The 14339-nt window shown below is 43.0% G+C and overlaps 1 protein-coding gene across 1 annotated transcript in view; it reads right to left on the minus strand.

Moving 5' to 3' along the window:
• Window positions 1–14074, minus strand: part of STON2 (stonin 2) — a 77293-nt gene extending 63219 nt beyond the window's left edge. Inside the window, exon 1 of the mRNA XM_080593669.1 lies at window positions 13909–14074. The gene's annotated coding sequence lies outside the window, so the exon portion shown is untranslated. The remainder of the gene's footprint in view (window positions 1–13908) is intronic.
• Window positions 14075–14339: the final 265 nt, after the last annotated feature.

Below are 14339 nucleotides of genomic sequence, written 5' to 3' on the forward strand. Positions count from 1 at the left end.
AGATAACTAGTGATAGGACTAGAGGGAATGGCCTCAGGTTGCGCCAGGCGAGGTTTAGGTTAGAAATTAGGAGACATTTCTTCTCAGAAAGAGCAGTCAGGCATTGGAACGGATTGCCCAAGGAGGCGTTGGAGTCACCGTCCCTGGGGGTGTTTCAGGAAAGGTTGGACGTGGTGCTTAGGGACCTGGTTTTGTGGGTAATATTGGTAGCAGGGGGACAGTTGGACTGGATGATCTTGGAGGTCTTTTCCGACTTTAATGATTCTATGATTGTGTTGACTTAGCAGGGTTATCACAGCTTTTAGACAAGCAGTCTGGAAGCAAGGAAACATGGTCTGAGAAGATTATTGTGTCAAAGATTTTCAGAGCAGAGGCACTCTGTGGATGAGTGTTAGGATGAAAAAAATATACAACATAGAGCATTTTGCACTCTCTCAGCTTTCAGAAGAAAGCTCTAATCCCACCACCTGACCTAAATACTTGTAACAGAATTATGAATAACATGAAGCTAATTCCCATACAGATTACAAGTAATATACATAATTTCACCTCAAATTATTTTTACTTCTCTTCGCTTTCCAAAATCATCCTCAGGAAAATGCCCCAAGCCAACCCATTATGAAATGAGGAGCTTTAGCCAGCATGCTACCAATGCCACTACACATTCAGTTGCAGCCAGTTCTGCAATTTGCAGAACTACTACAGAGGTACATTTTCTTTAGGGGATCCATTTGACAATACGGACAAATCTGCATCTTTTTCTTAGCAAAACAATCAGCACCCACTACTTAAACAATGCTGAGAACACTCTATAAGATAATTTTAAAATTTTTCTCCCTATCCTTTAGACTGCCCAAACATCTATAGTTATTCCTAGAGCTATGGATTTTGGAGCCTAGATTGGGAACAGAAGGGTCCTTCTTTACTTTAAGGGAGCTACAGTTAAAGCAAAAGTTTATGCTGTGCAGCTCAAACAAAAGGAGGTAGAAACACATTTCTTGGATCAAAGTATTCCGAGGCCAGCAATACACCTCTGTACGTAAATGGAATTCACGTCGGTTTAGATTTTGTTACTTCTGGATTTGCAGTATGTGGATTAAGCTTTTGGTGCAGAATTGGAAAAAAAAAAAAAAAAGAACTAATTTATCAGCTTTTTGTCAAAAGTTTGTGATTCAAAAATTTGTGAAGGTGTTTGACTACTACATAGTAAATATGACACAAAGCTAGATGTTATATGCGCTGATCCCAATGATCCTTACCATCAATTTCAGTGCAGCGCTTTGACCACAAGATCTCAAAATTCTAACAGGCTTAAATCTCTGCTTCAAGTTTCTGTTTTTTGCTTAACAGTTTCACACTGGGGTATACAATTCTGGGTGACAAATGGGTGACACTTATTTCCAGTTCTCCAAATATCACAGAGCTGGAATAAAACTTATTGGCTGTGTAATCCTCCTGATGTTTTTATTGATGACTTTACATAATCCCTTTCTAATACTGATGAATGTTCATTTTAAAATGATAGACTGCTTTGATAACTAGAAACTTCTCATTTCTGATCTCTGTAAATTCAGTTTCTAGCCATTTCTTCTCGTGACACATTTACTTGTCTCTCCTTTTGTATACCTTTGCTCTAGCAACAGATAAAAGGAAATATCCTTCTCCATTTCTTTGCTAAGCCAACAATATAATATCTGAGCAAGTTATGTAATTATCTTCTTAATTATCAGGAGTCTCATACCCAGCACCTTGTACACTGAGCCTTCACTTTAATTGGAACTTTTACCACTATGTGAATACAAACACTAACAGTAGTAGCAGTTCATGGCACCACTGAGACACTTTAGAATTAGCTACAATTACACGGTATATTTACAGAAACACTATCAGGATAAATTAACTACTCACACAGTGAGACAGCAAACTCAGACATTGATTCTCAGTACATTTCAACTGCATTCAACAGAAACAGCTTAGCACATTTAATCATTTTAAGCACTAAGGATCATTTCTTCAACTGCTTCAAGTTACATACGTATGATGCATACTGCAGCAGGCTTTATCACCACTACCCAGAGCTCACTAGAGTACAGTTAGATGGGAAAACAGAAACAAACAAACGAAATAGAATAAAAACCTGAGATGATTAAACTCAGGTTTTGCTTTTCAAATGTAGTATCTACAGCAAGTTTCATCTAAATTTATAAAGACTAAGTATATTGTCTTACATGGCAGCAGCACTAAAAAAATCTTGTGATCCATACATGATACAATTTTTCTTGCTTATACATTCCCGTACAATCCCAAGGACCTAAACAATAACTGGTTACTGTAGTTTGCATTCAGTTATTGTAGGAGACCATGGAAGGGAAAAAAAATAAACAAGTTATGTTACAGGTAGCAGAAAAAGAAAATAAGCCACAGGGACAGCAAAGAAGAAATGACTATGACTTTGGCTGTAACAATCAAGTTTCATAAACTGCATCAAAGTCTCAAGGAAAAATACGTAATTTTATCTTGACCACGTCTGTTTGGCAAACCTCTACAGACAAAACAACTGTAATAGCATGAACTGCAGAATGATTGCTGCCTTGGGCATATTTCCAAATGAGTGAGAGCTCATGTTTTTTCCTCTCAACTTGGCGTGCAACAAGCAGCGACCATCAGCACATCATGACCTGAATAATAAACAAACTCCAAATTGGAAATCTGTTCTCAAGCCTCAAAAGAAAGTTCTAAGCACATCAGGGTGCCACAACAAAAACAAAAGCCAGTGATAAATGACAAGAAAAAAGATACCTGAAAGAAATGTAATGAAATAAAGGAACCGAATTTGAATTTTATTATTACTGAAAAATCATTACACCAACTTCTGTCTAAATGCCTGAGAAAAGATTACCTTATGAATAACCTAGATAATGACAAGAATAAGTCATGATTATTCTACATATTTCCTGATACTGACAGTCATATTTTTTCCACGTATAAAGCTCCCCCAGATCATAAATTGCCCTAAGAAAATTTCTGGCACCTTTTAAAACTTGACCCAGTTTTACTTACTCTGGTTCATATGTGACATTACCCAAGTTCCACGATTTCAGATTTAGCTTTAGAAGTTCAGTCATTATCTGTGCATATGAGACTCATTATATGAAAGTTCTCAATAGATAGGAAGAATTAGGGCTCAAAGGGAGCCAAAACAACTCACTTGTGAAACTCCTCCAGCCTCTCTGGAAGCAGCGATGGCTTTGCCCACTACAGATTACTCCTAAGGGAACAGTAATGCGAGCCCTGATAGCACTCCGTGCTCAGAGCTTGGCCAAACCCACTTTAGGCCATTACAAGGTAGGTCACTGCCACTGTCCCATGGATTGATGATACAGATGGCAATTTTAGACTGAGATGGAGCGAGGCAGAGTGTGGTACTGAAGGTAACCAAAGCCATCTGGCACAACGGATGACAGAAGAGTGGTGAGGGTCTCTCTCAGCACAGGACCTAGTGCAGCCACACTAACAGCTATACCCAATTACTCCAAAGTGATCTGCCTACATCCAGACTGCAAGTCAGTTACAGAAGCAGTGTCAAAGCTGAGGTGACCTGAAATATCCTTATTTTCCCTTGACCACAAAAACCCAACCACACATACAACCGTGCCCCACAAACATACTGCTCACCTTTGCTGGAAGCTCACATTCAGTGACAGTAAGAAAAGAGAGCCTGTAGGTGACGTGCCGGTAAGAAAGCCATAAGCATCTCCCTCAGGAATACTTGTGCCAAGTCTAATATCTGAAAGGTCAACAGCTGCTGTTTTCTCTAGATCACAATTTATCTGTTGCAGAAGCTCCTCTGTTTTTCAGAGGGAACCTCTAAGTTTCTCTCCTGCTACCAACACCAGGATATTTAGGCTGTTGAGAAAGCAATGGTCTCTCTTTTTCTCTGACATATACTCATTTTACCTTGTGAAAGGTTAATTTATTCTGCTTTGGGACGGCAAATTTGCAGTAGTCACAACTATTGCTCAACATAACACAGCAGGTTGAGGGAGGGGATTGTCCCCCTCTGCTCTGCCCCTGTGAGACCCCACTCGGAGTACTGCGTCCAGGTCTGGGGCCCCCAGTAGAAGAAGGATGTGGGGCTGTTGAAGCAGGCCCAGAGGAGGGCCGTGAAGACAATCAGAGGGCTGGAGCACCTCTCCTGTGAAGAAAGGATGAGAGAGCTGGGGCTGTTCAGCCTTGGGAAGAGAAGGCTTCATTACAGCCTTTCAATACTTAAAGGGAGCTTATAAAAAACATGAAGAGCAGTTACTTTTTGCTTGGACAGATAATGATAGGACAAGGGGGGATGGTTTTTAACTAAAAGAGGGGGGATTTAGATTAGAGGTTAGGAGGAAATTCTTCACGCAGAGGGTGCTGAGGCACTGGCACAGGCTGCCCAGAGAAGCTGTGGATGCCCCATCCCTGGAGGTGCTCAAGGCCAGGTTGGATGAGGCCCTGGGCAACTTGACCCAGTGGGTAGTGTCTCTGCCTACGGCAGGGGGTTGGAACTTGATCTTTAACGTCCCTTCCAACTGGAGTTGTTCTATGGTTCTACGATAATGCTATTCTAAGAGACATTCTAATCTGTAATATGGGAGGAAAATGGCTTTAAAAACTGGTTTCTTCTTTCAAACCCGATAAAGTGATTCATACAAGGAGCATATTTATCAAAAGAAAGCTCCTACTGAGCACCCTTGTTTGCACATCTGATAGACACCATCATATGTCTACATCATGTAGCCAAGCAATGCAGATATATTCCATTTACTAAATCCTCCAAAAGCTATTGTACTTTATTTGCTGCTGTAATGATTATCAAGGTGTGTTTTTTCTTTATTATTTCTCTCTCTTTTTTTAAAGTTATCTAAGTCAAATTAAAAGCAGTGTTGTACAATTAATCACCCCTGAACCAACTACGTCGTCGCAGCCTGCTATCACTGAAGACAGCTGTCATGAGGTGAGCACAGATCACAAAGCCCTGCCTGTACATATCCTTCTTCTAAACTGGGACTAATAACAAAAGAAACAGGGAAGTAAGTGATCATAAGTTTACTGAAATACAGCACTGGACGATAAACATTGTTCTAGTAAACTCCCATCCTGGCTTGCACGAAATGTCAGCCTGTTCAGCCAGATGCTAACATCTTAGCATTGCCTACAGACCTTGCAACAAATTACTGCTGTACCAGTGTTCACTGTGTATCGCCTCCGTCAGTGAAAGGAGAGCCCGTGTAATTCTTCCAGCACCTCAGGACTGGTTCCAGTCGAATTGCAACTAAGGTCATGCTGTGGTTTATGCTAGAAATTAGGTGAAAAAAATCTTTTTTAAAAATGGTGAGTATGATTAGTTGCCATCAATCGGTATTAGTTATACTTATTTTGGACTAAGGGAGCATGAAAAAAAAAAAGTCAAGCCCTCAAACACTAGTCACATTCAAGACAAGGCAGAAACCGGATTGTGTAGGCAGAGATGCTTCACTGGAGGCTGAACGCCAACATAGAGGATGGGTATTCATCTAGCTGAGCTGTCAGTATGTACAGAACAGGAGAACAGATTCTGAGTGAGCGAAAAAAACAGAATCCAACTGTGAAGCAGCAGAAAAACAAGGACCATTGAGGAAGCGATGCAGCCCTGAAAGACAGCAAAGAAGTTTGCCTGTGCTAAATGCTGGCTGGAAAAGGGGACTAGGAATGCTGAGCCAGAAAGCCGTGTTCTGTTCAAGTTTTCTCTGTATTTCCATATAATTAACTATATCAGCAAAATAATTCTATGTAACTATACATCTATATAACATCTTTGATAACTTCAAAGCAGTAGCAACAATACCTCTCAAAGGAATCAAGTTTAAAAAGGGATCTTCACTGTAAGGGAGATACCATTTGAGGCCTACGTAAAAAAGCAATCTTAAAATGTGAGGCTGTCTTCCAGTTTGAGGAATTCCCTCTTAATCATTTAAAGCCAGACAAAATACAATAATCTGGAAGAGGTATCACAGGAAACAAGCTTGCCCTGGCAGAAAATTCTTTAGATGATCCAACTGGTCCTTCCTCGTTTCCAATGTCTGGAGAGCCAGCTGAGATTATGCAATTTAGTATGACGCCAGGACACTGCAGTCCTTCAGGGCAACCCACAAATACCATGTTTGTTGTCACTCTCTATTTTAGACACCCTAAATATAGGCCCATTAGACTTGATGGTGCTGATCATTTAGCATGACTACCCCATTTCAAGAGAAAGAAAAGCATCTCTGGAAGAAAAACACGCATGAGCAAAGGGACCCAGCATTTTATATGCCATTAGAAAAAACTATATACAAAGTATAAACAAAGATCTTGACAAGTCATATTCATGCATGGTACAAAATAGTATGCTTGCATTACTACTGTCTAATACATTTGTGTGCAATTGTATTTGTTTAATAATGGTCAAAACATGAAATAAGAGTGTGTGGTGTATTTACCGTGTAGAACAGAGCGTATGAGAAAGCACATTGGTGTCAATAAAAATAAAACTTGTTTCAGTGGAGAAAAAAAGAACCTGTTTTGGAATATCTCTGTCAGCAGGCCCATACACAGACAGCAGGGTCAATAAGATAGCAATAGAGGTACTACTCATTCCCCAGCACTACTTACTCATCTCCTGGAAGTTCACAGGGAATAGAACACCAAAGGTTTCTTCTCCTCAGGTGCAGAAGGGCAGAGCCTTTTGCTGCATATGAAGTTCAGAATTCCCTGCTTTCAACTACCAATTCTTTGGCATCGTCCGCTTCAGTGAGCAGCAGCTGCTCATCACCCTTATGGTGCAGTTGCAAGGCATTCAGGATGGTGACACATGGGCAGTATTATGCACTGAAATTCACGTAAGCCAGCTCCCAAAGGAATGGCTGATACTAGCCCCTGGTCTCACAGGGCTTGCAATGGCTCCGACAGTCACTGTGCCAGAACACCTGTGGGCCAGCAGTCAGCAGATCATAAAACAGAGTGATCAAGGACGAAAAAAGGGAATAGACAATGGCTACTCACTCATCAGCTAGGGCACTATCGCTCAAGAAAACTGTCAAGAAATGGAATAGCAGGGAGCACTGCATTACAGGCACGCTGACAGAGCTGCGCAGACACGTGGGGGAGAAGGTGGGCTGTGGAGCGAGCTGTTTGCCGGGGGTGCTTCTGCAGTGAGTGACTGCTGCTTCTGTGCCTGGCTATTGCCAGTGGTATACAAGCACTGCAGGTCCACGTACTCATGTGCATGATGCACAAAATATAAAATTACACAAATAATTATTCAGAGGTACAGGAAAAAATCTCCAGTTTTCAGAGAAATGGGAATGTCATTTGATCTTTCAAAATTCCACTTTTTGAGGATACAGAATACTTCAGTTGCCTATACCAAATCAATTTATCATTAAATCGTGTGAAGATGAACTGTATTAGGCGACCAGGCACTCTGTATATCTAACAAAGTATGTTTATCTATATTTTCAAATTATGCATGAGGAAACAAAAACATTTACATGGAAGTTGTGTAGTAGGACAAGTGGAGTCATGAACATATTCAGCTCTCAGCTGGACTCGGCTAATAGAGTATTTTGCCTCCCAAACTTTTAGACAAGAATTTCATTCATGTTACCTTTCTGGGTACTGTTAGACAACACGTATCCCCAAAGGTAATGATCCTTAAATAAAGGCACCAGGTCTGATTTACACACAATATGTTTTCTGATATCTCTGTGCTTAAGTAGAGCAACACAGTTAAAAAAGTAAATATAAAAAAATCCGACACCCCCTCCCTCCCAAACCCCCCGAAGTTTAAGGCAGGCTTACTGTTGTCTTGAAGACTGAATTCTGGTCACAAATACAAAGCAGAAAGAACTTCGTGAAGACTTCACTCACTTCACTGAGAAATCACTGCAATGCACCACGGACATGGAGATGGCTGCTGGACACTCAGGTCATACACGCAAGGCCTCTACTAGAATAGGTTTAGAATCTGAATATTGCCCTTTACGACATTCCTATCAGGTAGTGTTAACAGAAGTGATGTATGTTTGACTGCGTGGCTGCTGAGCCTGCTCTTGAAATGGAAGTAATACAGTCAGGTTACCCCACCTCCGCACCCAGCCCAACACAGCCTTAAGCAAACACGGCCATTCTGCTCCCCAGCCCATGACAAGTCTCAGCTGCACAGCATGACGATATCTGGAAGTGATATAATACACCTACCAGTCCAAGGTGATGTTAATGCAGCATTACAGCTCTTTCCAGCTCTTGGGAACCTGACTTCAGTAACTTTTTGGCAAAGACCCTCTACCCAGTGTACCAGTTTTGAAAACGGGATGCAGACAAGTAGATTTAAAAATATTTGAGATATTTACCTCCCTCTTTCACAGAGGCACAGATCCACAAAGGGACCGGGGCTCTCAGCTGCTGTTACCAGGCCTGGCAGTGACTCCCTGTAGCAGAGCTGTAAACCTGATTCCAGCTCCATTTACACAGAAAGACAAAAGCATGTTGTGAACTAGTGGAATTCAGCAGAATTAGAAGAATTTATTTTTCTTCAAGACAAAAAAAAAAAATCATGAAAAGAAGGGATTAAAACTTGAAAGTTAGCACCCATTTCAGTGTCACAGGAAAGTTTAATCCAGCTGTTTGGAGCTGCAGCTCCCAAAAGACCGTGGCCACCCTCAATTTGTCTTAGCTCCAAGCATTTTCCTATCAACAGCCTGGATTGAATACAGGGAGTATTTGCAATCTTTTCTGGAAAAAAAGAAAAATAAAAAAGAAGTGAACACTGATATGCTGGTGTCAAACTCTGAGCACCCATGTAGTGTGATAAACCAATACAGCTGCCTCCTTTTGGAAATTTGGCCAATCACATTGTGGAAGTCACAGAGACGAGTTACTTATGAGGAGGGGAAAAGCCTGAATCTGCCCAGCCTATTCTACCACAGTCTATCTCCTTCAGTGACATTTGAGATTCTGGCAGTGCATACCAAAAAAACATGTACCCAGATACCTTCTGAGCTCTTATTCCTCATAATTCCTCCAGAACTATGAATACCTTATAATTTGGAATGATATGCAGGAACACACACCTGATGTTTGCCCCACGTATAATTTTTACATATGGGATACAATTTTAGCCAGGCAAGTATTTAAACTTCAGTGAACTGGAAATAATACGGCAAGGATGAGAAAAGCTGGAGCATTTCTGGTGGTAAGTTTCTGTCTTCAAGGAGCAGCTAGTAATTAAACAGCAACTAATCATTAAACTTCATAGGCCAAATTCTTCTCTACAGCTGCTCCACTGAAACCACTTTATTAGAAAAATAAACTGGCCCTGTGCTATGGAGCTTGACCAGCTCAAGTTTCAGTTATGCAGCTAGTAATACTTATTCTCTTCCAAAATGCTTAGTAGGGCTATTTCCATGCGCCTCAATCATCCGCATGACCACAAAACCACCACGCAGTCCTGCAAAATGGTACCTTCTGTTCACGAGAGGCCTCTGCTTTAGACAGCAAAAAAAGAAAATTACTATATCGCATACTCACCCCCATTTTCAAGAGTAAATTAAAGATAAGTCTTTCATTTCGTCTCTCAGCTGGCAAACCCAAGAGCCCACAGCTTCTATAAATATTCACATCTACAAATGCCAGCTAGAACTTGGCCTAAAAGAGCATAATGAAACAAGAAACAACTCCAAAACCAGATCCTATTACTCCAGCACACCAGGCAGGTCTGCAGCCCGTGGACCAGAGGAGCTCTGCTTTGAATCTCTGCTCCAGCATCCGCTGGCTGCTCTTTGAATACGACAACCGTTTTGGACGACTACAGCACCCTCATAGGATCTCAAAGCGTACCAGTCAATTCTATCCTCAGTTTCAAGCCAAAGGGATTGTGCTGAGACATTTAGTTTGGTTACCTTAACAAACGGAGATGAATCACATTTCATTCAACTCCGGACACCCAGAGTTAGACATCTAAGAGTCATCTGATGCTCTGTTTATAGTTAACACAAGGAAGATGACACCCCCAGAGTACCCTTCGTCTGATCTATTTTAGAACAAGATGAATCCCCCTCCAGAAAGCCTAAGGCTACTAACTTAGGCTTGCATGTCTTTTGCACGCCTACATTAGGGCACCTGAAGCTCAGCCAAAAATAACGTTGTACCAATACACAACTTCAGCATGTTTTTCAACATTTTAGGAAATACTTAGTGTCAGAAAAGCACGTAAGAAGGATTTGGGGACAGGTGAGGACAAAAGCTCTTTAATTTATAGCTCCCTTTCAACAGCTGTATAGAACTGATTTTAAGAAACCTACACATCTCAGTAACCTACTTTCTATAAAAGTATATTCTATTAATAAAGCACTATTTGTTTGTATTGCTTTCCAAGGGACACACACGTTAATTTCATCTCTTACTTTTTTAAAACCATTATGCTTTGATGTTTTTCCCTCATATTTTTGTGTAAATATACATCAAGGATTATGTTAAATAAATAAAAAAGTGCAAACAAGCTGTTCAAGATGATATATCCAAAGCTTACATTAACCTTATCAATAGGAGCAGAGCTGTTGGGTGAAATACTTAGCATTAAGGGACAGCTTTCACATTACTTCTTAGAGGCTTTTACTTCAAATTATCTCCAGTCTGATCCTGTGGATTGAATTTGCATTAGCACTTGGAGTACATTAAATGAGCGCCTGGAGTAATACATCTTCTGGCTTCGTTTCAGCCAAAGCAAAATCAGTTGATGTACTCAGATGCAAAGTGAAGTGCAGTTAAGCGTGGATTATCGGGACATTCATTTCGAAAGCGTGCTCCTGTTGTAACCAATGCATTAATGTAGATGCATCCGTAGTTTTTCAGAAAGGGATGGCACTTTCTCTTTTTTTTTCCTGTCCAATCTCAGTCTATGAAATTTTACACCCTGAAGTTTTGAAAGTGATAGGATCTTCCACTCAGCTCACTTTATTTGTGCATTTAGAAGATGAACAGTGAAAACTGATAGCATAAGTAAATAGGGATTTGTAAACCCCACCTGGGTGTCTATAGATAAGATTGCTCCCTTCAGACGAAATTCTGCCCCTGGTTGAGATTCTGGCAAAACTTTCACCATCTAAGAGGAGCAAAGTCTAAATCCCCCTCTTGACAAACATCCAGATGTATGAGCTGTAACACTTGTAGCTGTGTTTCCTAGGATTCAAATTCACCAGGTCACAGTTACAGCCATACTGCTGAAGACAACATGTGCTTGTACCCACTGCATACAAAGACATACATTCCTTTCTTGAGGTTAAATGGCTGTAAAGTTATTACATCCATTAGCAGAACTCGCTATCCTTTAAGATACTATCCAGCATGGTTATGCAACCAAGAAAACATATTAAGAAATCAGAGGACAAAATACATCTGGTTTTGCCATTGAGTACCTTATGGATTTCTTTGTTTAAAATAATACAACTAGCATTTCAGAAAAAATTCCCTGAGAAGTTCCTTCTAAAGGCTCTCCTTTCCTAGCTGACAGCAGAGCAATCCTAAGCAGTTGGCTCAGACATACCCAGCTCTTCAACTTGGCAAGATTGGGTTAGAAGATTGCTGCCACCACGTGAATCTTTATAGGTGTGGATACCTTCTTTGATGATGATGCTTTCTTCTTCTCTTTTTATTTAAGCTTTTCCATTTTCAAAGAGAAAGCTAACATTGTTGAAAAGCTTCAGAGTGATGCTGAAGGCTTTACTTTCACAGCCTGCCTTTAGGCATAGGGCTTTTCAACAGTTTAAAATTCATTTACTCTGTTCGTCGTCTTCTGGCGGAGACCGTGATGCCTGCTTTGCACAAAGCCCCAGCGCAATACACGGGTTAAAGGCTGCAAGAGGAAGCAGGAGCAGAGCTCCAGAGCCAGGGAATCTATGAGCTGTGGTCCTTTAGCGAATGCCACCTCGGCAACCCCTTGCTGACTGGAAAAGTCATCGCTTCTGCAAGAGGGGCAACAGAAGCCTGGTAGAGCAGAACAGCTTGCGAGATTTCTAACATACATCGATACTATTTCTCAGCCTCGTTTGCTGATGCCAGACTTGAGATAGCTGAAAATTAAGGACTCTAAACACGATGTGTTTAGCCCACTCACAATATGGTTTTAACCCACACACAGTCTGGGTTTCTCAACCAGGGAACCGTACCAGCTGCTACTTCTTAACAGGGTAGCTGGCAAGGTAGCACAAACAAGGGCTCCAGAGTGAAAACTGGGCACTACTGAGATGCAGCTGTCACTTTTGCACATCACATCCCTTGGACTTTTACCTAAACCAGCCGCACAACAGAACAGTAATTATGCCACCGATACAACTAGGGATCCAAGGAACTCACACGAAGGAGAAATCTGCAGTTAAAGACCAAGATGTGCTGGCAAGTTCCTAATGATAACTAAGGGTGTGAACCATAAGAGGCTGCAGCTAGTGTGAACTGAGACACGGTGCAACGTGGGAGAGAAAAGAAATTTGCCATTTCTCTTCTCGGAAAGTTTAAAGGTCATGTTCTTGATGGCTTTCATATTTTAGAACTAACTTAAAAGCTGCAAGCATAAGAAGAGCAGCGATCATTACATTTGCCAGCTGCGTTCCTATATGTAGGCAAAATGATGCATTAGCTCTTTGATTTGCTTTGTACTGGAGATCTCCTGAGGAGTTATCACGAAATAACTAACGTTTTACAGAAAACCACAAAGATTGCTAGCTGACAAAGTCATGATTATCACAGATCAAATGTAATTCATAACAAATACCACTTTAGGTTATAATCAAGCCTGAAACTTTTGGAGAAGAGATAAGCTAGCTATTTGGAAGCTAAGTGTTTAAGAAAATAATGTGCATTGCATAATCCCACATAATAGAACCCACTGCAGAAGGGGGTAACTGGTCTTATTGGTGGTAACACAAACCTGATCCACTAACAAATTTGTTTAACTGGAAAATATTAAGGCAAAGTCCAGAGCTCATGTGCATATTACACAAGGTAAATTTCACTCAGCTAGGCAGAGAAAGAAAAAAAAAGAAACCAGAGTCACACACAACAGTTGGTGCATGTAAGCGTTTTGCAAGCATCCCATGGTTTGCAATTTACTTGCCCAAACTAGTAAGTTTACAAAACACAATTTTGCAGAAGACAAGAATGATTCACGGATGATTCACGGGTACAGAAATGCTGATGTTCGCCAAATTTTTCCTTGAAAAAACTAAAAATGCCCTCAAACCAGTACCGTGAACTTATTCTAAGGATAACTGCCATCAGAAAGCCCAAGCAAGCCCTGGAAGAAGCGAGCTGTGAAGCATCACCTGACCTCGTCAAGCTGCCCGGCGTTATTTCTTCATTTGCTTCTCTTTGTAAAGCTACGGTCACACACGCAAAAAGATCGTACCGCGGGACAAAAGCTGAGCCTGATGACAGCAAAGCAGTCAACGAAATTATTAACAGAAACCAAGGGAGCGCAGCGGGGGCACCGAGCAGAAGGGGCATTTCGCTCAGGGAAGCGAGGAGCGCAGGGGCTGTATTTCAGCACGAAACGGCACCGCGCGGAAACCTGCTGCCCGTGCCTCCCCGCCCTGCCGTTCACACAGGGTACCGGAGGCAGCCCGCAGGAGAGGAGCGGCAGCGCTGCTTTCCATCGCAGCACCCCGCCATGAGGACGCCGGTCGGAGGGCAGCCCGGCTGAGCACGGCGGCACCCCGCCGCTGCCCCGGAGGGCCGGGGGCTGCCCGCCCGCCCCCCGCAGCCCCGGGGCAGGGGCTGACAGCCGGGAGCCCGGCGCTCGCCCCCCGGTGAGGGCGGAGCGGGCCCGCGCCCCCCCCCCCTCCCCCGGCCTCCCCCTACCTGCGCGGGGCCGCTCTCCGGGGACACGCCGCCGCCGTGAGGCCGGGCTGGGCTCCGCCGGGCTCCGCTCGGCTCGGCCGGCGCAAGCGGCGGCGGCGGCGGCCCCCGGCCCGCCCCGGGCCCGGCGTCGGCAGCGCGGGGCCGCCGCCATTGGGCGCTCCCCGGCGGCGCGGGGAGGGGGCGGCGGCGCCGCATTGGGCGGTGAGGGCCCGGCCCGCCCCCGGGGCGGCGGGAGGGCGCTGAGGGGCCCGGCCGCGGAGGATCGGGCGGCGTCAGGGGACGGGACGGCGGCGGGGCTCGGCTCCTTGTCCCCAGCCACCGGCAGCGAAGGCTCCCGCCCGAGGGCAGCCTCCCCCTAACGCCCCTGTGAACGTAAATAATACAGAGGGAACAGCACTTTGGGAATATATAATAAAAATATAAAAGCGGTC

Source organism: Anser brachyrhynchus (genome assembly GCF_964034855.1).
Source record: "Anser brachyrhynchus genome assembly, chromosome: 5".
Lineage (NCBI taxonomy): Eukaryota > Metazoa > Chordata > Aves > Anseriformes > Anatidae > Anser > Anser brachyrhynchus.